This window comes from Macrobrachium rosenbergii, chromosome 2 (genome assembly GCF_040412425.1).
Source record: "Macrobrachium rosenbergii isolate ZJJX-2024 chromosome 2, ASM4041242v1, whole genome shotgun sequence".
Lineage (NCBI taxonomy): Eukaryota > Metazoa > Arthropoda > Malacostraca > Decapoda > Palaemonidae > Macrobrachium > Macrobrachium rosenbergii.
Genome location: NC_089742.1, coordinates 59,479,271 through 59,505,199, shown reverse-complemented (window position 1 = coordinate 59,505,199; position 25,929 = coordinate 59,479,271). Strand labels below are relative to the sequence as shown.

The 25,929-nt window shown below is 36.1% G+C and overlaps 1 long non-coding RNA gene across 1 annotated transcript in view; it reads right to left on the bottom strand.

The window, feature by feature from the left end:
* LOC136849885 (uncharacterized) overlaps window positions 1-25,929 on the bottom strand; it is a 212,695-nt gene that overhangs the window by 70,388 nt on the left and 116,378 nt on the right. The window contains exon 2 of the long non-coding RNA XR_010856456.1: window positions 15,932-16,083. This is a non-coding gene — a long non-coding RNA (uncharacterized lncRNA). The remainder of the gene's footprint in view (window positions 1-15,931; window positions 16,084-25,929) is intronic.

Here is a 25,929-nt window from a genome sequence, read left to right as displayed (position 1 = left end):
ACTGTAATTGGTTATTATTCCATTAGGCATGTCACCTAAACTATCGTCACCCACGCGAACTCTATCATCAACTTGCCACGAAGATTGAAAAGGCAGTAAGCCGCCCTGTCTTCGTCGCCCACCTTTTTCTGCCCGATTACTAGTTCCTCCAACAGAACGTGATGACCTCATGTAGGAGGAACGACGAAATGGCCTCGGAAAGGTAGAAAAAATAGAGATAAGAGAAGCTCAGGAGGAGGAGGAGGAGGAGGAGGAGGAGGAGGAGGAGGAGGAGGAGGAGGAGGAAGATAGACTGGGGTCGGGGCCACGGGGAACGGAAGGGGAGATGGATGGACGGAGGTTACGAAGGAGAGAGAGAGAGAGAGATCCGGGTGATGGCGGGTGGCCGAAGGAGGCCATCCGACGTCAGTAATTAGGGAGACGCCGACGACAGCCCTAACTGCACCGTGCCCGGCCCCCAATAACCCTCTCTCATTGGTTCTTAAAAGGCGCCGGCCGCCGCGCTCTTTTATTCTCGTGTGCCACCGGTCGGAGAGTAAGACATCAAAATCTCCTTGATGATGAGGGATGCTCTTGCCACAGCCGAAGGATCTCCTGAAGGATCTGGCGCTTCCTTCTCAATTGGAGAGCCTCCACGGGCTGCCAGGTTATCATTTGAAATAGCCCTCGATGGCCACGCCTTCCGCCAAAATGGATTATGCCTCGTAGCTGGAACTGGAGGGAACGGGGGGTGGAGGGGGAGTGCGCTTTGCAGGAATGGAGGTCGAAGGAGAAATAGATTTTTACGGACGTCCTTTGATCTGTCCGTCAATTATAATTCAGCAGATGGAGAGACTCGTTACTCTGTCCCATTGAGGTTTCTGACTCACGTTGGCATTCGTTGCGGAGACCATTTTCTTGTTTGGTGGTCGATTTTTGTCTGTAAATCACACTCGGTGTTTGGGAATACAGCAGATATATAAATGGGGCTTGAGGGTCGGTAATAATTAGTATCTAGTGGTTTATCCCTTTGACTTAAAGTCTCTCTCTCTCTCTCTCTCTCTCTCTCTCTCTGTACATATAATATATATATATATATATATATATATATATATATATATATATATATATATATATATATATATATGTATATATATACACAAATTATATATATATAATTTTGAAAGTTAAAAATTTTATCATGATATTTTTAATTTGAAATTTTAGATATAAGCAGTATTTTTCTAGAACGAATAAGAATTCATGGAATACTACTTTCATTTTATTGATAATGTATGCAAGCAAATTCATGCGTATTTTGCCTAATTAATGAGAATAATGATTCGAAATTAAACAAAAAATCAAATACTTATTTTTAAATGAGCGACAACATTTTGTAGTTCCAGAAAGGTAAACTACTCATCAAGAAACTTAAGACCTGGTTGTGGAAATGTTAAATTTAAATTCTCATGAAAAATATGCAACTAATTTGAAATGTACACCTCATGTCATAGTTTTATGTCGGATCGGATTGCACTGTCGAAAGCTCGGTAAAATACGAACTAAAAAAAATGAGAGGAAAAACTTAAATCCTAGTTTAAACAATCTAATAATCAAAATCTTTTGTAAAGGACTTTAAACAAGTAAAAAATGCGCCAAAGTTTCTTCGGCGCAATCGAGTTTTCTGTACAGAGTATAATCAAGTCCACCGAAAATAGATCTATCATTTGGTGGTCTCGGTATAATGTTGTATGAGCCGCGGCTCATGAAACTTTAACCATGGCCGGTGGTGGCCTGGCCTATATCGTTGCCCGACGCACGATTATGGCTAACTTTAACCTTAAATAAAATAAAAACTACTGAGGCCAGAGGGCTGCAAATTGGTATGTTTGATGATTGGAGGGTGGATGACCAACATTCCAATGTGCAGCCCTCTAGCCTCAGTAGTTTTTAAGATCTGAGGGAGGACAGAAAAAGTGCGGACAGAAAAAAGTGCGGACAGAAAAAAGTGCGGACGGACAGACATAGCCGGTACGATAGTTTTCTTTTTAGAAAACTAAAAAAACTACAGATCATCCACTTTAAATGTCAAATTTTACGAAGTCTTACCTATTGTTCATTGGCACAAAATTCTGATCCCATTCGTGGGTCAAATATTTTCCTGACTCGCGAAATTCGAAACATATTTTCAGAAGCTTAGAAATTCTAGCCTCATTTTGAAAAGAAAGGAAACTCTGACCCAGTTTCTACAAGTCATGAAGTTCAAGCATCCAATTGCAAGTTATGACATTCGAACCCAATTTTTAAAAGTTGTTAAGTCAGGATCCTTATCTCGGGTAACTTCCCAAGTTGAAATTATTCTTTAGATAATCATAAAAAAAAGTTTAGATTTCTTAATCCTATGAATATAGATCACAACAACTTAGTAAAAGGAAAAGTAGCGAATAGATATTGAGAGAGAGAGAGAGAGAGAGAGAGAGAGAGAGAGAGAGAGAGAGAGAGAAATAAGAGAGAGATCAAATAAAGAAGAAAATAGACAAAGGACTCGAAGTATTGTATTATCACAGCAGAATTTATATGCATATATATATATATATATATATATATATATATATATATATATATATATATATATATATATATATATATATATATATATATATTATATACATATATGTACATTCTTCTCCAGTCTTTGAATTAGCTATACATCGCATCATTGAACTTTAGTCACAAACGCATTTTCCCAGTAAAGGATAATTAGAGATTCATGCTTAGAAATCGAGTATCAAAAAACTGAACAGACAAAAAATCCTTTTAAGGTCTTGTCAGCATGCGTGCCAGCGCGCGCGCAATATACATTTGCGCTATGGAAAGATCAAGAAAAGGGCATCCTCTTCCTTTGTAATATAAAAGTATACCTTAGTTTAACCAGACCACTGAGCTGATTAACAGCTCTCCTAGGGCTGGCCCGAAGGATTAGATTTATTATACGTGGCTAAGAACCAATTGGTTACCTAGCAACGGGACCTACAGCTTATTGTGGAATCCGAACCACGTTATAGCGAGAAATGAATTTCTATCACCAGAAATAAATTCCTCTTAATCTTCATTGGCCAGACGGAGATTCGAACTCGCGGCCAACAGAGTGCTAGCTGAGAACGGAACCCATTAACCTAACGAGGAACTTCCTTTGCAATATAGGGCACATACTAGGCTGTGATAGAATATGAATCGACAGGGTGGACGAGAAGTGATGTAGGTTATAGAGTATTTTGGATATTAAACATTTGAGGCCTAATGTTTGTCAATATAAACAAGTTGCATGCATTGGTGAAATATTAATATATATATATATATATATATATATATATATATATATATATATATATATATATATATATATATATATATATATATATATATATATATATATATATATATATATATATATATATATATATATATATATATATATATATATATATATATAGTGTATATATATAATATAAATATATATATACATATGTACAGCTGAGGCCACAGAAAAAATAAAAGGAGGATGCACCAAAAAATAGAGAAATAGAGCGTTCCCTACCGTACGTATTTCATTAAATAAATCAGATTAAATTTCCGTCACAGTATCTCGCTACTTCTTTGGTGCTTGCACTTGCTTGTTCTGATAAAGCTGTACATAAACTCATACTTCTTACCGTGGTGTTATTCGTATTCATATTTAAGCGTATGAACTGTGTGAATATATATAAATGGAAGACTGCATGTATATATGTGTGGTTGGCAATATGTATTTATACGCCATTTATCCTGTTTCATGAATAAGATGTAATTTTTCTGGTGTTAATAGAGCATGTTATTGGAGTGGAATGGAATATATAGTTTAGTCCATGGGCCAAGTACTGGGACCTATGAGGTCATTCAGTGCCGGAAAGGAAATTGAGAATAAGTAGGTTTGAAAGGTGTAACAGGAGGAAATCATCGTTAGGAGAGGGTGGATAGCAAGATGGATGAAAGATAATATGAATGGAGGTACAGTAAAAGGAATGAAAGGAGTTGCAGATAGGGGCCGAAGGGACGCTGCAAAGAATCTATAGTAATGCCTACAGGGTGCACGGACGGCACTACCTTCCTCCGGGGAGCTTAAGATATTGAATACTAATGTTAGGATGTTGAATGACTTAGTATATAATTTATGTTGCACTATATTCTGAAGCGTTTTTTTTCTATGTTTTTCGTTTCTGTTTTAACAATAATATGGTGGTAGTTGAAAACTGATCATTAACTGCAGCTCTTCTCCACCAGTGGTCAGGACTCAGGTGCTTTGTTTTCTCAGATATTTTGACCTTCTTCCGATTAGTGTGGGTAGAGTTTTCTAGATTATATTAATGTTATTTGCTGGTCGCCGATGTTCTTTTCGTATTAACTGGATCACTTAGCATTGATATATATATATTTTTTTACATGTTCTGTGCTACATTAATGAAATAAGATTTTAACTTGTTGGTTTCAATTTTGTAATTGTGGTATCTATCTAAAAATTTTTACGGCATTATACAGGAAGGGTTTCAGTATTGGAATTGTGGTATCTATCTAAAAATTTTTATATCATTATACAAGAAGGGCTTCAGTTTTGGAATTATGGTATCTATCTAAAATTTTTATGGCATTATACAGGAAGGGTTGTTAGACTGTGCGAAGGCTAGGCTCACCAGAGTTTTACATAGGTGTATCGGCATTTTAGGAAGTTAACGAAAATGTTTTCTGGTTCTGCCTAGATTCTTTCTAGGTTCAGTTCTTTGCTTTGTCATGATAATCTTATCCTTTTATAGCAGGGCTGAGAATCTTTACTTCATTGCTGAATTGCTGTTCTTTTCAATTTTTACAACAAAGCTCTGAAATTTCTGTTATAAGAGATAAAAATATGTATAACTTATTTTTTACAATTTTTTTTTTTTTTTTGTCTCTCGTCCTCCTCTAATGATTTTCGTTTTTAATCAAATTAATTTCAGAAACGGGCTCTTATGTCTATTAATTGTTTGCTTCGTCCAAAAATTATTATTATTATTATTCAGAATATGAACCCTCTTCATATGGAACAAGCCTATAGCGGCCACTGACTTGAAATTCAAGCTTCCAAAAAGTATGGTGTTCCATAGTAAAAAGTAGCAGAAAGTAATGGAAAATACAGAAAGAAAAGAGTGCTTATTAAAAAAGAAAAAATAAATCAACAAATTAATAAACAGATAGATAAAAATGTAAGCAAATGATTAAAATACAAGGATTATTGTATTAGGGTAGTAATGCATTACATCTTCTCTTGAACTTTTGAAGTTCCAGTTGCGCAACATACCCCGGGAGACTGTTCCACAGCCCAGCGGTGTGAAGAATAAAGGACCTTTGGAACTGAAACTTCGACAGTGAGGCACATTTACTGCATATTGGTGCTGCTGTTCAGCAGATCCGATTTCTCTCGGCAGGTAAAGAGGATCAGGGATCAATTGTGAATGTGAAGGATCTCTGTTAAAATATAACTTATGAAAAATTGACAAACGAGGGATCATCCGTCGATGGTCCAAGTTATAACTGCTAATATTAGGAAGCAGAAACCTACCCTAAAGAACCACTCTCTCTAAAACAGATAGATCTCTGGCTGAAGCAGACACTCACACCGCAGAAAAGTCACTTATGACTATCTAGACATAATATTGTCCTTCCTTCATTTGGTATTCTATTTATATTGGAATAGGGACATTGTTTACCTTCAGAAATCATTTTCAAGGTCATATATTGTTACAGCCACACGTTAATAAGGTTTTTGTTCTCAATTTTTATCTTTGCACGGCAGTAGAAAAAACCTTAACCGGGTTTGGTTTTCTTAGGAAGATTTAGAAAGTCGGTAGATGCCACAGCAAATTTTCAGCTGTGTATATATATATATATATATATATATATATATATATATATATATATATATATATATACATATACATACATATATATACTACATACATATATATATATACACTGCAAGTATATATGTATATATGCATTTATACCTATACAAATACGCCCTCCTGAACATTTTTACCTTATTCATTATGACATTATTCACATGATGAAATGACTTGCATTGAGAGAGAGTGATGCATCTAAGACGCAGTAGCCATGAATATGCAACATGCGGTGTGATAATAGCGATATCCTCATTTGCAAGGCACTGAGCGACCGTAGCATATAAGGCTTAGTGTATTTTTATCAATGTAATTCTTGTCATTGATCAGTTGCGTTTAATCGCGCCATGTTTATCATGAGACTTTATGCTAACTAGCTTCTCAGGTAGTATCCTTTCTTAAGATTCTGAGTGCTTACACACACACACATACACACACACATTTTGAATGTGTATGTACTGTATGTAATTGCAACGGCCCTACGCAGTGAAAGTTTTAACTTTCCGGCCTCTAAGTTTTAATGGAACCAGTAGATACCATATATATATATATATATATATATATATATATATATATATATATATATATATATATATATATATATATGTGTGTGTGTGTGTGTGTATATATATATATATGTATATATATATATATATATATATATATATGTGTGTGTGTGTGTGTGTGTATGTGTATATATATATATATATATATATATATATATATATATATATATATATATATATATATATATTTTATTTATTTATTTATATTTATATACACAGACACATATATACATATATGTATACATTTATATACAAACGTACTTAATTCTGTTTGACACTTATGAATGGTGTTGTGTAAAGGAGGCTTTAATGACTATCGAATAGAATCTTACTTGATTTAAAAGCGAGACTAAAATGCTTTGCTCCATGTAATTATAGAAAAAATTTGGGGGGAGAAGTGCTTAGTATCTTGTTAGAGTAAAGAGAGTGAAAAGCGGGGAGGAGATTCAGGGGGAGGAGAGAGGGGGGACAAAGACGCCCGTAGTGTCGTGTGGCCCAGGAGTTCCTTCGTATATTCAATTGGGGTCTGGCAGCTCCACGCAACCTCTGCAACTTATAATCACAAAAATTCCATCGGGGACCCTTTTTTCGGACCCGCCAGATAGAAAGAAATTTCAAGGATACAACAAATGCTGGTATTATTATTCTTTGCCGGTGTGTTATTGTCGGATTCTTGGCGCCCCGCGGCTGTTGACTTTAGTGCGCCCTCAAAACTCAAGCCCCACGAAGAAGTTGAAGAAGAAGAAGAAGAAGAAGACGAAGAAGAAACGGAGAAAGAAGAAGCCAAAGAAAACAAAAAACTTTTTTCCACGATGTTCACTCCAACAAAAATGACGAGGAAAAGGTTTGGATTCTCCCAGGCTATGATCATAGGAGGGGTCGGGCGGTGGTCCTTCTTCTTCTTCTTCTTCTTCTTATTCTTCTCCAGTTTCTGTTTCTGTTGGTGTTATTGTTGTTCTAGTTTGTCTTATTCTCAACGGAGAAGCTAGGTATCTGGTAATTAGAATCCCATGAAAGATACCTTTACAATAAGTTCCCACATCCGAGAAATAAAGATCTTCATACACATTCACGCGGAGAAGAGACAGAGGGTATACTGGAATCCATCTCTGCAGCATCGAAACCCATTTTCAGTTTGTTTGTTTGTCTGACAAGTTATGCCCGGAATGCCAAACGAGTCATTCGCAGCAATCGATCCGTAATTGGCTGTAGGACTGAAAACCGCAAAGAGCTCAAAAAAAAAAGAAGATAGGAAACCGAGAGCCTACAAATGTAGGTAGTTATTGCATTCGCCTCGATAAGAATTAAGGACCGAGTTCCTATGCAAGTCAACGCGCGCGCACCGAACTTTATCTTCAAATGCCATCAGAACCCGACGATCATCTTGCATCAGAGATCAATTTCTTCGACTGTTTAATAGCGGCACGGCCAAAAGGTTTCGCTGCCATTTCCGAGATGTTCATTCAGTCACAGAGGAAAGGGTAAATGCAGAGCCAGGTGTGAGAATTCCTGGGTTATTTCTTTACTTCGACAGAAAAGATTGCTAAATTGAGGGTGCCTGATGTTCGTCAAACCCGAATGAAAAGGCAAAGGCAAGTGTACAGTTTGATTATTCAGATGTCCAGATCAAAGGTGAGGCCTTTTAATTAGGTTGAATTTCTGGGTTATTTCTTTACTTCAGCAGAAAAGATTGTTAAATGGAGGGTGCCTGACGTTCGTCATACCGAATAGAAAGACCAAGGCGAGTATACATTATATTTATTCATTTATTTTTATTTATTTACATTAATTTGTATTTATTTATTTTATTGATTTTTATTTATTTATTTATTCATTTATTTATTTATTTATTTATTCGGTTATTTTATTAATCTATTTTCATTTATTTTTATTATTTTATTTATTAATTTTCATATTTTATTTATTTATATTTATTGACTTTTAATTATTTATATTATTCAGATGTCCAGATCAAGGGTGAGCTTTTGAATTGGGTTAAAAATAGGAATGACTACTGTGCCGTGAATCCTAAGTTCAAGGAAGCAAAGAATAACATCTTTGAACGAAATATCTTCGTGAAGGATATTGTTTTATCGCTAAGGAAATGTTTAACTCCAAGTTTGGAAAAAGTAATGTTACCTATGGTAAAATAACCGGATAACTGTTATAATTAATAATAATAAGTGGAAAAAACGTTAGTTATTATCGATATGCCCTACTGTGTAATGTACAGTATAACATTTTTAGGTAAAAGCAGATGTGACAAAGAAATTGTTTATATTTTTGGGATCAATTGCTGGTACACACGCTCACGCACCATTACATATATATATGCATACATACATACATACATATGTACATGCATACGTGTGTGTATATATATATACTGTGTGTGTGCGTGTATGTATGCATGCATGTGTGTATATATATATATATATATATATATATATATATATATATATATATATATATATATATAAAGAGAGAGAGAGAGAGAGAGAGAGAGAGAGAGAGAGAGAGAGAGAGATCTCACAGTATCGAAAGAGATAAGTTTGTTATTAATTCCGGAACTTCTGAACAGCAGGTGATATAAGTAATTGCCACCAGCAATGGCTGATAATGCAAGTAGTTACCAGAAACATTAAGATGACTTACAAGATGTAAAATGTGAAGTGTATATAATTAGCATGGCTGGAAAGTAAGAACCGAATATAACGGGGTTGAATTATAACAAGTCCTCGTTAAAATGTAACAAGGCCATGATACCTTTGTTACAATTTTTTTGTGGACTTGTCTTTTTTTAACTAAGATCATAGACAAAATAAAAAAAAATGTCGTGAATATAATGTTACTTTGGTGTCATGGTACTTAAAAAATTAGATTAGTATGAAACTAAATTATCTCCTTATTCTTATTAACACAGATTCTTTAAAGTTCATTCAAGCCGAACTGCACCTTATTGCAATTTTGATTTGGGGAGGGGGGAGAATAAAGTGGGATTGCGAAACCCGTTACACAAATTTGTGAATTACTGAATTGCCTTATAACTAACTTTATAAAGGCCAGAGGTATAATTGATCTTATGTAAAAAAAAATTATCTTATAAGAATATATGTTTGTATCTGATGTGTATAATCTACTGACGGTACTTTTGTACCTGAACATTTCTACAGAAAAAAATACTAGAGAATATAAGGTATCATGTATTGGGATTATGTGTGTATATATATATATATATATATATATATATATATATATATATATATATATATATATATATATATAGACATAGTTATATATATATACACACACACACACGTATGTAATGCGAGACAGACAGACAGACAGAGAAAGTGCGTGCGTGTGAGTAAGGGAGTGCGCTCGCATGTGTGAGTTTATGTACTTGCATGCATGCTTGCTGGTGTGGCTCGCATGAGTAAAATTAAACAAAAATCAACCAAGCGCGTAACTTTCGCTTGGATTGTCAGAGGTGGATTATTGAATAACCAGGTGTGAATATTAATGGTGAGTCGTCATTCGTGTGTGAACAGTTGTTACAGCTAAGCCATAACTGTCAAGTGTGACTGGAAAGTTAAGTCTCGTCCTCTGGGGTGGAGGGTTTTAACTAAGGTTTGCCAAGCTATGATTGTCAGGATAGAAGTACGTAGCATATCCACACCCACGCACACTTATTCGGCAGTACTTACACACACACATACACACACACAGACAGAAACACACACACACTCACACAAACACACACATATTTACAGGGGTGTAAGAATCTAGTGTGGGATTTGACTTATACAGTGCAAATTGCAATGGTTTTATTTTTCTTTAATCAAGGACAGGAGAAATCTGCTTTGTGAAAGAAGTTTTTGAATGGTTGTTTTAAAGGGTTCAAGTTTCTCTCTCTCTACGATTTTCAGAAGAGAATTACGAGTATGTAGCATATCCACACCCACACCCACTTACTTGGCAGTACTTACACGCATGCACACACACTCACACACACATACAAACACAAACGCACACACTCACTCATACACTCACACACACACACATATTTGCAGGTGGTGGAAGAGTCTCGTGTGGAATTTAACTTATACCGTGCAAATTGCAGTAGTTTATTTTTCTTTTATCAAGGACAGGCGAATTTTCCTTTGTAAAAGAAGTTTTTGAATGGTTGTTTTAAAGGGTTCAAGTCTCTCTCTCTCTCTCTCTCTCTCTCTCTCTCTCTCTCTCTCTCTCTCTCTCTTCTTCATCGCCTGCTGTGACTTCCCTTTTTCATTATTCCGTGCAAATTTCAGTTTCTTATTATCAAGGACAGGCGAATTTTGTTTTGTGAAAGAAGCTTTTCAATGGTTGTTTTGAACGGTTTAATAGCTCTTCGTTGGGAGAGTCGGTAGAGCTGTAGACTAGCACTCGTTAGGCCCGAGTTCGAGTCTCCGGCCGGCTGATGAAGAGTTAGAGGAATTTATTTCTGGTGATAGAAATTCATTTCTCGCTGTAATGTGGTTCGGATTCCACAGTATGTTGTAGGTCCTGTTGTAAGTAACCAGTTGGTTCTTAGCCACGTAAAATAAGTCTAATCCTTTCTAATCCTTTGGGCCAGCTGTTAATCAGCTCAGTAGTCTGGTAAAACTAAGGTATACTTAACTTTTGAAGGGTTCAAATTTCTCTCTCTCTCTCTCTCTCTCTCTCTCTCTCTCTCTCTCTCTCTCTCTCTCTCTCTCTCTCTTCCTCATCGCCTGCTGTGACCTCCCCTCTTCATTCTTTCGTGCAAATTTAATTTTTTTTATTATCAAGGACAGGAGAAGTTTGAATTGTGAAAAGTTTTTGAATTATTTGTTTTAAAGGGTTCGAGTCTCTCTCTCTCTCTCTCTCTCTCTCTCTCTCTCTCTCTCTCTCTCTCTCTCTCTCTCTCTCTCTCTCAAAAATACAGATTGTTGTGAGGAAATCCTGTTTTCTCTCTCTCTCTCTCTCTCTCTCTCTCTCTCTCTCTCTCTCTCTCTCTCTCAAAAAATACAGATTGTTGTGAGGAAATCATGTTCTCTCTCTCTCTCTCTCTCTCTCTCTCTCTCTCTCTCTCTTCTTACAGGCACATACAAACCCACATTAGATATCAAAATGCTATTATTCCACCGGCGGTGAAATGTCGAAGATCAAGCGTTAGCATGAATCCTGGGCGATTTAAGGCTCGCGGAAAACAATGCTCAGAGGAAGCGCACAAAGAAAGGAACGTTCTTCTCGCCGGTATCATTTTCTCGCAGCAAAGGTCATCAAACGTCGCCGGAGACGGATGACGTTTTACTAATAAAATCATATTAGCGTCATCGAGTTACTCTGATAACGTCTCGCCGCCTCACCTCATTATAAATATTATGGCGCTGGATATCTTCTCTTCTGCTGCTGCTGCTGCTGCTGCTGCTACCCCCTAGAGAAAAAAAAATAGAGAAAAAAAAGAGAAATTGTAAAAAGAAGGGTTGAAAATATAACCACCCAACTAATGATAGCTCTGGAGGTCGTCCATTAGAGTCTATATCCCTCCGCTAACTTATTGTCTAGCGATTAACTCCTAAGGTCCTTGTAATCGTCCGTCTGATTGGCCAATTCCAAATATTTATCTCCTTGCTCAGACGCGTTGGTGTGTAATCATTGGCTGTTTGATTGGTAGTTAGTTCTTTCCGTGGGTTTTGGTGATTGGGGGATTTGGAGAGAGGAAATTGGTGATTGGGTAGATTATTTACACCCCCTTGTTGGAAACATGATTTGTTGGGGAAGAAGAAGAAGAAGAGGCGAGAAGGAGAATGAACTACAAGGGGAGGAGGAGGAGGAGGAGGAGGAGGAGAAGAAGAAGAAGAATGAACGAGAAGGGGGGGAAAAGAGACATGACTCTGGACCGATGCAGGATCTTATTTTATCGTTGTAACTCGTCGATGATAAAGGATAGACGCCGTTGTTGTGGTGGGAATAGCTGCCGTAAATACTGGGATAATGGATCTTTATTGGCGGGCAATGGTGGCTGGCCTGTTTCTCACCTTTTTAAGCCAGATGATTTGCGAGCCAGAGGTGGGTCGCGATGGATAAATTTTTGTTGTGGATCCCCGGCAGAAGGGAGGAGGGGGAGGAGGAGGAGGAGGAGGTGGTGGTGGTGGTCACGTGATGTTTATCGCCATGACTGGCGCTGCAAAGAACGAGGAATGAATTATAAAAACGAGAATTCGGTTTGCTCAGATAAAAGAGGAAATGAATACACAAAGACTCGGCAAACGCTCAGAGATAAGAACAGGGACGTTTAGTGGGCTGATGTAATGACTTCCTTCCAAGAGGGTTGGTTGGTTGCTTTTGGAGGAATAGTAATGATTCTCAAAAAAAAAAAAAAAAACCTTATCTTTTGCTTAATCGGTGCATATTCTCAAGGGATAAAAGCGAGTACCAAATTATGATTCATTCCTGCCGTTCCTCAGTAATGTTTCACTAAGAAGTCAGAGGTATTAGCGTTGCAATCTCCTCGATCAGTAATGATTCTCGTAGGAGGAGAAAGGAAACGGCGATCCGTTCCTTTTCGATAAGGAATCTCGACCATCTCCGTAACTCGATTGGTAATTGGGCATCAGGAATGAGGGTATCAGTATGATTAGAGGCACTCAGAGGTGATCAGGGGATGAATCGTGGATCAACGCAAACAGGCTGTTTCGTAACGCAAGAGAAGGTATTGAACGATGCGATAATTTCCATTTCCCAGTGTCGGAGTTGGAAACCGCCCTGTGAGGCTTGTGAGGGAACGAACAGACTCGGAGGGCGAGAAAATGGAAGAGTGCTCTTCCCAAGACCTTTGGTACTTGACCAAAATAAATTACAGAATAGAAGTGTGTTGTTAGGACGTCTTGAATCAAAGTGGCAGGAAGCAGCCTTTCTGTCGCGACTGACGGCTCATCCATTACGTCTCCCCCTGCCTCTTCTGAGCTCTGTTTTACCCAGGTTACAAACCTCACTCATTGTGCTGCCAGGCAGAAGAAATAGGTAAACAATGACAATACCAGCGAGGAAGAATTTACTCATTAATTATCTTGAAATTGAAAGATTCACCCGAAAATAATTACAGCACAGTGCTCGCTGGTGCAAGACACTGATGTGAATGCAACTCTTCACAACCAGGTGTTATGCAGTTGAAGTTTCTGTCTACTGACGCCCACTCGATTACAGCAACGTGCTATCACTATAGATCTCCGCCGAGGGTAACGAAAACAACGTCGAGGAAGGTTTTTTCAACTGCATCTACTGCATTCCTTGCAGATTTTGTTGTTGCAAATTTGCTTGTAAGAAAAGGAATGTTACCTGTTCAACGATTCTGCAATGCAAGCCTGGGTTAACTGATAATGGCAAGCTTTTTATGTTTCTGTGGTTTTCTTAACTTTTGGAAGCTTTGTTAAGCTTATTTTAATAGGACTGTCAAAGAGAAGTTATGGCACCACTTGGTGTGTATATATATATATATATATATATATATATATATATATATATATATATATATATATATATATATATATATATATATATATATATATATATATACTTATATATATGTGTATATAATTATCTCTTATTTTAATCACTAGTCTCTCTCTCTTCTCTCTGACACACACATGCACTGTTTTTTTCCTGTTTGGCCTATTAATTACGGAACAATAAAGGGAGATTATATCACGGCTACAATCACAGATATAGTTTCTCATTCATTTGCCATATAAGATTAAAGTCCTTTAACTATGAAAATTTTAATTGTTTTACGTTTCCTAACATTAAGCATTTCGTAATTTTTTCATAACATCAGTGAGAAAACGTACGCTCATGATTGCAATAATAAATAGCTTAAAATCATGAATTAATGCCTAGTTTTGTTATCACAGTTGTCTCTTAAATCATTACTATTATTCTGCAATTGTTTAAATTATTGATGTAGGTTCCTACAAAATAATGATCGTTGTTGCAATTTACTCACCATGAAATGAAATGTAAATATGTGCAGTTAACAAAGACAGAAAGTTGCAAGCGTAAAAAATATCTAGTATAATGCGTCCTCCTCTCTGATATGCTGTCTCTGATTCATCCCCATGCTTGGTATTTTGGCTCGGCTAAGGCGTCTCTTGTTTGATTTAATGCGGATTTCCCTGCAGTTTCTGAACTGTAATTCGGCAACATTTGAATCGGGTCCAAGAAAGCTGGCTTCGATGATATTTTCCCGAATTTGAATTTCATCCGTATGCCTTGGTAATAAACGAAGTCTTTATCTTTCAAATTTAAACTCAGATAATATGACAGGGAAGTTTTCGTAGGGTGTTTTTTATAAGACTCGTATCAATCACCTTGTTTGGAAGAGTTAGTACATTTAGTACATTTTATTTGGCTTGAGTCCCAGTTGTGTAGTCATTCAACACTTTTGAATTTTGTTGAGGGCTTAAAATTTATTTTTGTTGATGGCGTAAAGTTAACTTTGTGTTGATGGCCTGAAATTAATTTTGTGTTGGTGGCTTAAAATTAATCTTGTGTTGATGGCCTGAAGTTAATATGTGTTGATGGTTTAAAGTTAATTTTTGCGTAGATGACTTAAAAATACTTGTGTTGATAGCTTAATATTGATTTTGTGTCGATGGCTTAATATTAACTTTGTCCTGATGGCTTGAAATTAATTTTGTGTTGCTGGCGTAAAATTAATTGTGTGTTGAAGGCTTAATATTGAAGTTGTGTTGATGACTTGAAATTAATTTTGTGTTGATGGTTTCAAATTCATTTTGAACATCAGCCGCTTCTAGCGTTTAATTTGTTTCTCAAGCTAAGCCATGAAATTGTCTCTAACCTTTTCTTTTCCTTTGTTTCTATCATCTCCCTTCAAGAGGACTAAATAAGGGCATTGTTTTGACACCCTCTTCGGTCTCCATATTGGGAACCGTGTGGAAAAGTGCTGAATGAAAATCGTGTATACTAAAGTATAGATAGTAACTAACAAGCCTTAATACTCACAGGAACTACAACTCGTTAAAACGTTATAATAATAATAATAATAATAATAATAATAATAATAATAATAATAATAATAATAATTATTATTATTATTATTATTATTATTATTATTATTATTATTGTTGTTGTTGTTGCCCCGGACAGCCAATCATAATTCAGCACCGATCAAGACGCCCCTATAAATACCGGCCCGAGCACCTTGTTTCTCCAGATATTATTATTATTATTATTATTATTATTATTATTATTATTATTATTATTATTATTATTATTATCATTATTATTATTAATGAACACATTCACTGGTGAGACAGTGAAAGACTAAGTAATGGGGATAATTGGAAATATTTACTTCGTCTCTTCTTGAAGAGACTCTGTATTCCTGAAACTGACCTTGTAAAGCTCCAAGCGACGACCTTGTAGATTTCGGATGCGGACTAGGCTTTGCTCTCATGCTCATGGAAGTGGATGGACCAAATAAATAATATCAGCATATTATTTAGTTTAAGCTTATTGCTTTTTACCCGATGGACGCCATCCATGTTCTGGAACGCAGAAAAGACAGTTGCTATTAGTACGCTGTTAGTGAATTGAATATTCAGAGTTGAAATTAAAGAAATAATACCATTTATCAACTACGTTTGTACATTAAAACAATTGAGTAGAAATTCTTTGTATTGGCCTCCGAAAAATCTTCAGCTCTCTCTCTCTCTCTCTCTCTCTCTCTCTCTCTCTCTCTCTCTCTCTCTCTCTCTCAGCATAGAAGCACATACATTTCGTGATAAGAACACCATATGCAATAAATTTGTTTATTGATTATTTGACCTAGTGCCTATGATTATCATGTTTACATATATAAAAATGTATTATGAACGTTCACACTTATGTATTAATATATATATTTATATATATATATATATATATATATATATATATATATATATATATATATTATATGTGTGTGTGTGTGTATATAAATATATATATACATATATATATTATGTATATGTATATATATATATGTGTGTATGTGTGTACGTGTACTTATGCGAGTTCAGGCACTCAGCAAAAGCTTCCGTGACCTAACGTGCAATTACAGAGAAAGTGTCTTATTCATTTTCACGACCTTACTAGAAAAATAATCAACCATAAGCTACAATGTATCCGTGTGACGTCATGATCCAAGACCACACTGCCATTAGGAGGGAGTTTTGGAAGCTAATCGGGACTGACATGGATGACGAGGCCTGCTTAAAATGGAAAGCTGACTAATTGTTCTACAGGTAACTCGCATTCAGTGTCGCTTCAGTGATTTAGATGATCGGATTAAATATTTTCTGTGTCAAGAATAGTTGACCATATAGTTATACATATGTGTATAATATATATTTATATATATAATATATATATGTGTGTGTGTGTGTGTGTGTGTGTGTGTGTGTGTAATTTAGACTCTTTGTCGTGTCTTGTTTTCTCAGAACTGGTTTCTTATATGTATGTATGTGTGTATATATATATATATATATATATATATATATATATATATATATATTTATTTATTTATTTATATGGTGTGAGTGTGTGTGTGTGTGTATAATGCAGACATGCAGAGACATGTGTATATATACATGTGCGTGTGTGTGTGTGTGTGTGTGTGTGTGTATGATTTAGACCCTTCGTCATGTCTTTTTTTCTTAGCACTGGTTTCTAAGAAGAGCTGTCTTTCGGCTTAGTGCCTGTCTAGTCAGTGTCGATCACCATACTCGCGACTACATTTTTACCTCAGCCGAAGGTTAAATAAGCTGTTTGTGCTACGCAAGGCAAATATTATTTTTCGAAATGCTCAGCAGTCAGGAAATTTAATAAGTATTTTGATATGACGTGTAGCTAGCTAAATGGCTGTATCTTACTTAGAATTAATGTAAAAGTAGGAAGGAAAATTGGGTACAAATTATTATTTTTATCGTGATATTGTTACCGATACGTGGATATATATTTTTTAATTCATCATGGAAGCTTAATAACCATCTCAATCAGAGTCCTGGATATGACTTTCAAATTATTGAAAATCCCTTTTTTGCATGGATATCTGATGTTTAGCTTGAAAATCACGAAGATTGTACCTTTTTGTATAAACTAAGATATGTTCGCCGGAAAGATCAGTAATTTTGGAGCATTGAGAGAGAGAGAGAGAGAGAGAGAGAGAGAGAGAGAGAGAGAGAGAGAGAGGATTCAAGATAAATATGTATTTAGCATTAAGAGTTAAAAAGATCTTTTTAAATAAATGCTCACCGTAATGTGAAATTCATTTACAACGTAAATTTAGTTTTTTTTAGTTTATTTTTTACTATTTTAGACTACTTAGATAGCAAAAGGCTATCTAAACCAGCTAAGAATTCTAGGAACACTATCGGGTGGACGGTAAGAGAACTATGTCCCTAAAATACTTTTTGTCTTCGATATCTTCGTCGCTATATGTCGATAACTAATACATGAGGGTCGAGCGTCAAGTTTTCCCAGAGACGTAGAAGAAACTACTTAGACGAGCTTAGCGGAATAAGGAAGTTTCTATTGCGGAACTTTACTGGGGGTTTTAGCCGCTCTCGCCCGCGATTCATGGAAATGATTTATCATTTTCTCCCGAACGAGAGACTTTCATTGTACGACTGATTTTGCTTATTAACCTGAGAAATGTGGATGACTGTTTATCTCTTCGTTAATCGATGTATCCGTTTTTCTGTCTGTACGTATGATAGGTCTGTATACATCTCTACTACATTGTGTGTATGTGTAAATATATATATATATATATATATATATATATATATATATATATATATATATATATATATATATATATTCATAAAAATGTATATTTATATATACATATATATATATATATATATATATATATATATATATATATATATATATATATATATATATATATATATATATATATGTGTGTGTGTGTGTGTGTGTGTGTGCGTGTGTGTAAAACATGGCCCTCGTAACCCAGAGATTTAATGACCTCGCCAGCCATCTACAGATGCAAGATTAATCCTACAAGGGTTAAACGTCATTGGGCTTGTGTCCTGGAAAATCCACTGTGATCCTGTTACATTGAGCAGTGTATAACATACCTGCTGGCTGGTCGACTGACGTTAGTCACTACCGCGGAAGAGAATGACACTAGTTAGCAACCTCATTCCAAGGATATTTGCCAAGAACTCCCCTCTGAGGGGGAAAAGCTGCGTGTTGATATATATATATATATATATATATATATATATATATATATATATATATATATATATATATATATATATATGTGTGTGTGTGTGTGTGTGTGTGTGTATATATATATATACTGTATATATATATATATATATATATATATATATATATATATATATATATATTCCCCATTTGATGGGATTTCTAATGACATGGAGTGTCTCAATAGAGTAGAAAGACTGTGGTCTCTGCCATCTTCATACTATAACAGGTGAATTATGAATGAAACATCTGCTCAGAAAATCATAACGCACTTAAACGCATCAAACTCTTTTCTTTCATTTCAATTTAACATCTACACTCAAGTCGTATAAAGTAATCCCTTTGCACATTCCCTCCTGGGCTTAGATATTCTCGCCTTGCTATCATCTGTTAAATTTAAATCCAAGTACCTACACAAATCAGTCATTTCTATTCTTCCTCCATCCATATTTCCATTCTTTGCATCATCTTATTGGTTTCCGTTTGCCCCCTTAACCTTAATCTCCCTCACATTTTCTCTCAGCTTTCTCATCTTGTAAACACTTTCAAATGCTTTCATTTGTACCTGCAGTTTTTCTTTACTGTTCCCAAGCAGCACTGTATCGTCTGCAATCATCATCTATGCCACACTCCATTCACATCCCATTTTTGTTCCTTACATGTAATGTCTATGACTTTTTTCATCACTCCATTCATAAATTTAGTTAATAGTCAGGGAGATATAAAATATCTTTGTATTAGATCCACTTCCAGTAAGCCGGTAATTCTTCCTCTACATATTCTAGGAAACATTTTGCCTCATAATAAAAGTTTTTTTGTCACTTCCAACATCTTATCATCTATACCGTAGATCTCAATACCTTCCACATTTCTTTTCAGTTGATTCTATCACTGGTTTAACTTTTTCTGTGTCTGTTTATGCCGCATACAGCTTGTTTCACTTTGCCTTCAAACTTATCACATAATTGTCTCACAACAAACACTTGTTCCACACCCGATCTTATCTGCCTGAACCACACTGTTGTTTCCCTATTAATCTTAATGGAAATCTAACTATACACCTGTGGTACATTAAGCAACTGCGTGCCCTGCAAAGCCTAGTCTCCTCGGTTACCTTTATCATTATACTAAGGATCATTTATTCCTTTTGCTTATTAAGTTGGAATCTTTCCTTCTTCCAGACATACTCTGTACACCTGAGTCAGCCACTCAAACACTTTCGCCATTTCACTGTAGCCTCTTGTAATCTCATCCGCTTCTGATGCCTTTTCATTCTTCAGTCTCATTTGACCTTCTGATATCCTCAACAGTAATTTCCTCAAGCATTTCCAAACTTACAGTAAACCCTTCCACTCTTGCATCATTCAGCTTTGCCTATCTTTATACTTCCTATTCAACAAATCACACAATTGACTCTGACTGCAGCCACTTAAGAGAGCATCTCTGCTTTGGCTCTTTTTATTTTGAGAGCCATTCGTTCATTAACATATATCTTCAAATTTTATTCCTCGCAGAACAAATTATTAGTCTGCCTTTACTAAACCTATTTCTCTTCTCATCATTTACTTATTTATTTAACCTTGCTACCTGCCAATATCCAAAAGCACTCCCTGCTGACTCTGTGACTCCAATCTGTAGTACTGCATACTTAAATACCTTTTCCACGTTTGCTTCTTTGATCCTAACCCTTCTTCATTCATTTTTGCCTTTTATGCTTATTATTTCTGTGCTATGAGAATTACTCCTTAATTATATTTGCAGCCACATTTCCAGGCCTTGTTCACCAGTTCAGATTTATATATATTCTAGTTTTCTGTTTGAAACTGACTGTCTCCTATTAATTTTGAAGGTAAATTAAAGTTCGCTCTCACAGTTGGATTTGTTCGAAAGAAGTATATATATTATAAAAGCAAATTAGAGAAATGAGCAATGCCCTGATGATAATAGTTTTTAATAAAATTGTGTTTTATTTATTTATTAAATTATTTTTAGTTTCTTTGCAAACATTTTTAATTCCCAAACAAATTTTTTTCCAAGAACTTCTCATTTTCAGTTCTCTGTTGTTTTCATAAATTACTGTCACTAATGAATCGTGTATTGCATTATGTATTATCGCTTCCTGGTTACCGGAAATATTTATTCATAGAGGAAATGCTAAATGTTATTATTCCTACTACATGCTCCTACATCAATACCATAAATCACAAAAATCAAGAATTATCTTTAGGAAATAATCCATGGGGAGGAAACACGTCCACACATGAAGGTTAGGGGTAGGAAAGACCCCTCCCACCCCCACCCCAAGTTATCGTGAATTTCATTCTAAAACACTGAGAGTCAACATTGTGAATACTGAATAATTTTACGTTTTTTTTTCTTTTCCTCCTCTTCTTCTGTGTCGATGCTTAGCAGTCGACAAAGCTGCACAGCATTGTGGTCTCCAGAATAATTTATGAGGCTTGCAGAGTTCCGCTTCCAATGGTATCTTTATGCAAGGGTTACTTACTACCTTTCGCTGTTTCTTTCGAAAATTGGCGGCCAAGAGAAGAAAAGAAAATAAAGACTTCGCTTTATTTACATCCTGAAGGCGTGTGGTCCCCTACAGAGCTCAGTGGCTGTGTCGAAGTGCGCAGTGGAAGAGTTGAAGTACGTACGTGCAGAGAACACACGCATACAACCCGAAAGATTAAATTTCCCCTTTAATTGATTAGTTCTGTCCGTAAAAGCTAAATCCTATTTATCCCCTTTTTGCTAATCTCACACATTGCCAGTTTCATTATAGAGTATCACTTCGTGAACTTTGATATGATAGTGCGGTTTGCGAAAGGGTTATTATATCTTATCTTCCGCTATGATAGTAATTTACTTTTGTCGACGAGTGAGTTCTGTCAGTTTGTATGTTTCTAAGATCATACCACTGGTTTTGAATCAGATCCTAATCAAAGAAATTTTATTGAGTGATATGGAAGTTTATTCGTGAAACGATCGAAATACTGAAACTATGCAATAAAGCGGAAAAGAATATTTACTTGTCATACTCTAAGTATATTTTTTAAATGGGGTTATAGTCTGGGGCTCTTATATATTATAAACATGCAAACTTTAACAGTATATGTATTTTAGTTTATATTCTTGCGCGTATATCATATAAGCGTGTATATACATGTATGTGTGTGTGTGTAAATTAAGTTTTCTGGGTTTTTCAATTAGAAGTAATTCTGGAAGATTTTATGTTTGTGTAATCTCGCTATTAATGATGCCTTGGTTTCCACTACATACATGACATTCACCCATCGACCTTTTGACTAGACCTAGCTTTGCTGGACGTCACTGATCATATATATATATGTACATATATATATATATATATATATATATATATATATATATATATATATATATATATAAATATATATATATAAAATATATATATAATATATATGTGTGTATGTATGTATATGTATACATATATGCATATATATATATATATATATATATATATATATATATATATATATATATATGTGTGTGTGTGTGTGTGTATGTATGTATGATGTATGTATATCTGTTTGTAATGTACTTGTTTTTTTGGCAAAGATTAATTTTCTTCAGTATACATCTGAAAATAGCAGTCCTAACCTCATTTTTTGACTGTGATGTTTATCAAATATTAAAAAAATCCTGTTAATATTTTCCATAAATCATTAAAAAAAAATCAGTTTACAGTAGTATTTGTATAATCCCAGCCATTCACTCGCTTCTTAGAATGTCTTAAACTTCCCAGAAAGAAAACTTTCGCCTCAGCAAAAGATGCCTTAACGAAAGAGAAGCCGAGTAGGAGGAGGAGCGAGAAGAAGAAGAATCGAGAAGACAATTCTTCAACCTGACCATCTGCCGGGCGCGCACTTTATTCTCGCTGTCAATACCGGAGTCTCATCATGAAATATGACCGATGCGCAAAGCCCAGCCTACTGCCCCAAACGGTGGCTGGAACACATCATCAATTGATAGCAACACTCGGGCGGGCAAGGCGCACACTTGCTCCAACAAAGCTCCTCCTGGCTACCTTCTCTGACTACATCCCATTCCTCCATCCCTCCCTCCCTTCCCTGCTACCCTCCAACATCACCAACGCCGCTACCCACTCCCTCCCTCCCTCTCTCTCTCTCTCTCTCTCTCTCTCTCTCTCTCTCTCTCTCTCTCTCTCCTCCCCGCCACCTTATGTACTTGTTGTTCTCGTGAATTAATGTAAAATAATAACAGCGTTTACCCCTTCTTTCAGCATCGGCCCGCGATTTCTTGACGGGGTCGTTTCTTCCTGGTACTGTCGGGGCGGGTTCTTTTTCCAGGTGCAAAGCGCCCATAGCTTTCCGGCAGGTAAGGGGGAAGTAATTAGGGCGCCGGGTGCCCCTTACATGCGCAAGCTACTGTAAACGCGAACATAAGTGGCCGGAAAATGTTGTGGGACATGTCTTTGATATCAAGATTCAGAGGCGACCGAGGCAATAAAATAAATCACATTTGACACGCTACCCCGCAAACTTGTTCTCCAAGACCACGCCAGAGCCTCTTCCTCTCCCACCCACCCCTTTCCCACCCCCTTTCCCCACCCCCCCCTCCACCTCTCCAACACCCCGCCATCCGGTTCCCTCCCCATTCTATTCTCCTTGTCCTGTTTCTCTTCCTCGTCTACCCAGTAATCCCTCTTCCTCATCTGCCTCCTCCTCCTCCTTGTCCTCCTCCTCCATTCCATACTCTTATTCCTCACTTTTTCATTAGGGAGGCTGATCTCTCTCTCTCTCTCTCTCTCTCTCTCTCTCTCTCTCTCTCTCTCTCTCTCTCTCTCACACACACACACACACACACACACACACACACATATTCTGGCATTTAGCCATTGTTTCCTTCACTTAATTTTTCCCCAAGGCTTGGCCACTGATGCTGATCTGATCTGTTGCTTCATTTTCAGATCATAAACTGAATTTCGAGTGTCCGCACCAACGGCTATATTCTCTATATTCTGGGATTTTATCTGGTTTCTCCAGCATGATGCATATTTCTCTATTTTTTTTTTTTTTCTCGTAGAGGGAGGGTATTTTAGTGATTTTTTTTTTCTTTAGTTATATGCAGTAAACTGGTTCGTATAATTGGACTTCTTGTTTTATTTGGGATTTAGTTTACGTAGCAGGTTGTACTGATGATGTTCGTAATGTCATTTACTATTTTATTGATTTAATTGTACTGTTTATTAACTCACTTTTCATTGTTTTTCTAACAGTTTTTCACCTCGTAATACATGCGGCGTAAAATCATAATTCATTATTCATGGGAATTTTCTGCCAGTCAAAATTCATTCATTCGTTATTTACTTGGAAATTGTGACCGAATTTTAAATGGGTTATATAATCTGTTTCATGAAGTTTAGTATATCCATTTATTTATTAAAAATGTTGTAGTTTTAACTGCGTTGTGAAATGTCCACAGAAATGTGGTGCTTTTTTTTGCGGGTGTTAAGGTCCCTTTGAAATATGGTACTTTTTCTTCTATTTTTTTTTTTTGTCCTGATGAATATTACACATTTTCTTTCAGATTTTAATCTTTTTAGAGCACTTTTCTACTTTATAAGTGTACGAATGAACACAAGTACTTTTTCTCTGATTTGTTAAGTTACTCTCGAATTATTGTACTTTTCCTTGCAGTTCTTCAGTTTCATTGGAAATGTGGCACTTTATTTTATTAAGTGTTTAAATGAACATTTTACTTTTTCTTCAACTTGTTAAGTTCCCTTTAAAGTGTTGGACTTTTTCTTTCAATTAACTTCCCTTTGAAACAGGATACTTTTCTTTCACTTGTTAAGTATCCAAGGGAATTATTTTACTTTTCCAGCTGTAGAGTTTTCTTGGGATTTCATGTAACATTTTCTTCCCACTAAAACTGTTCCAAGAACACAGATGAATGTCCTTGGAAACGCGGAACTTCTTTCCAGTGTTCTATAATGGCTGTAATTTTTCATTCTAATAATAGTTTCCTTAGAAAATTAGCTCTTTTTCTTTCACTTAATAAGTCTCCATTAAAGCATGCTAATTTTCCCTTCAAGTTGTAAGTGTTTGTATTTGTCTGACACGTGTGACTTAATCTGACCTAATCTTTTGTTTGTTCGTTGTGATTCTAGCATTTGTCCTAGCTAGTTTAAACTGCCCTGCGTGATTGTCCTCTGCTCTCTACTTGTTTGTGCTTCTTTGAGCTCGTGATAGGTCGTCGTCATCTCTCTCTCTCTCTCTCTCTCTCTCTCTCTCTCTCTCTCTAATGAGAGAGTGGCCGAGGTCTTTCTTCTGGCGCTGCGGCTGTCTGTCGGGCTGTCACTTATGCGACCTTTTTGTCCGAAGTTCTCAGAATCCTTCATAATTATGTGTTTACATATGTTGATTCAAGGATTCAAGCTTCATTGTTCCTCGTCTTCTCCGTAACATGTCTAAATTCTTACTGCATCTGCTTTTTTTGTACTCTCATCTGTCAAAATGTTTACTCATTATTTTGCATCTCTCTCTCTCTCTCTCTCTCTCTCTCTCTCTCTCTCTCTCTCTCTCTCTCTCTCTGACATACACACCGATGATAGCCCGTCGTTAATCATGGCGTTGTCTCGTCGTATGTCGTCATATGTGCGTCTTTACAAGACCCCTCTCTCTGTATCTCATCAACTTCCAGTTTGATTATATGCATACCTGTCATTCCTGCCGCGCGCCCGTACACACACACACACACGCACACACACACATACACACAGCATCCGCTTATTGCGTTCCATCAAATTATAAATACATTTATGTATATATATATATATATATATATATATATATATATATATATTATAACTGTATATATGTGAGCATATACATAATATATATACTTACATAGATAGATGGATAGATAGACAGATAGATATACGGCCATATTCCGTTTCCCCACTTAGAGTTCGTAGCTCTAGATACTATTAGTTGTCTGGTCCTCAGCAAAACGTTTTGGATGAGGTTGCCAGCCCCATGCCTTTTCTACCCATATTGCAACCAGCTACAGCTGATTAACTGTCTGGCACCTAATTCACTGCTCAAATC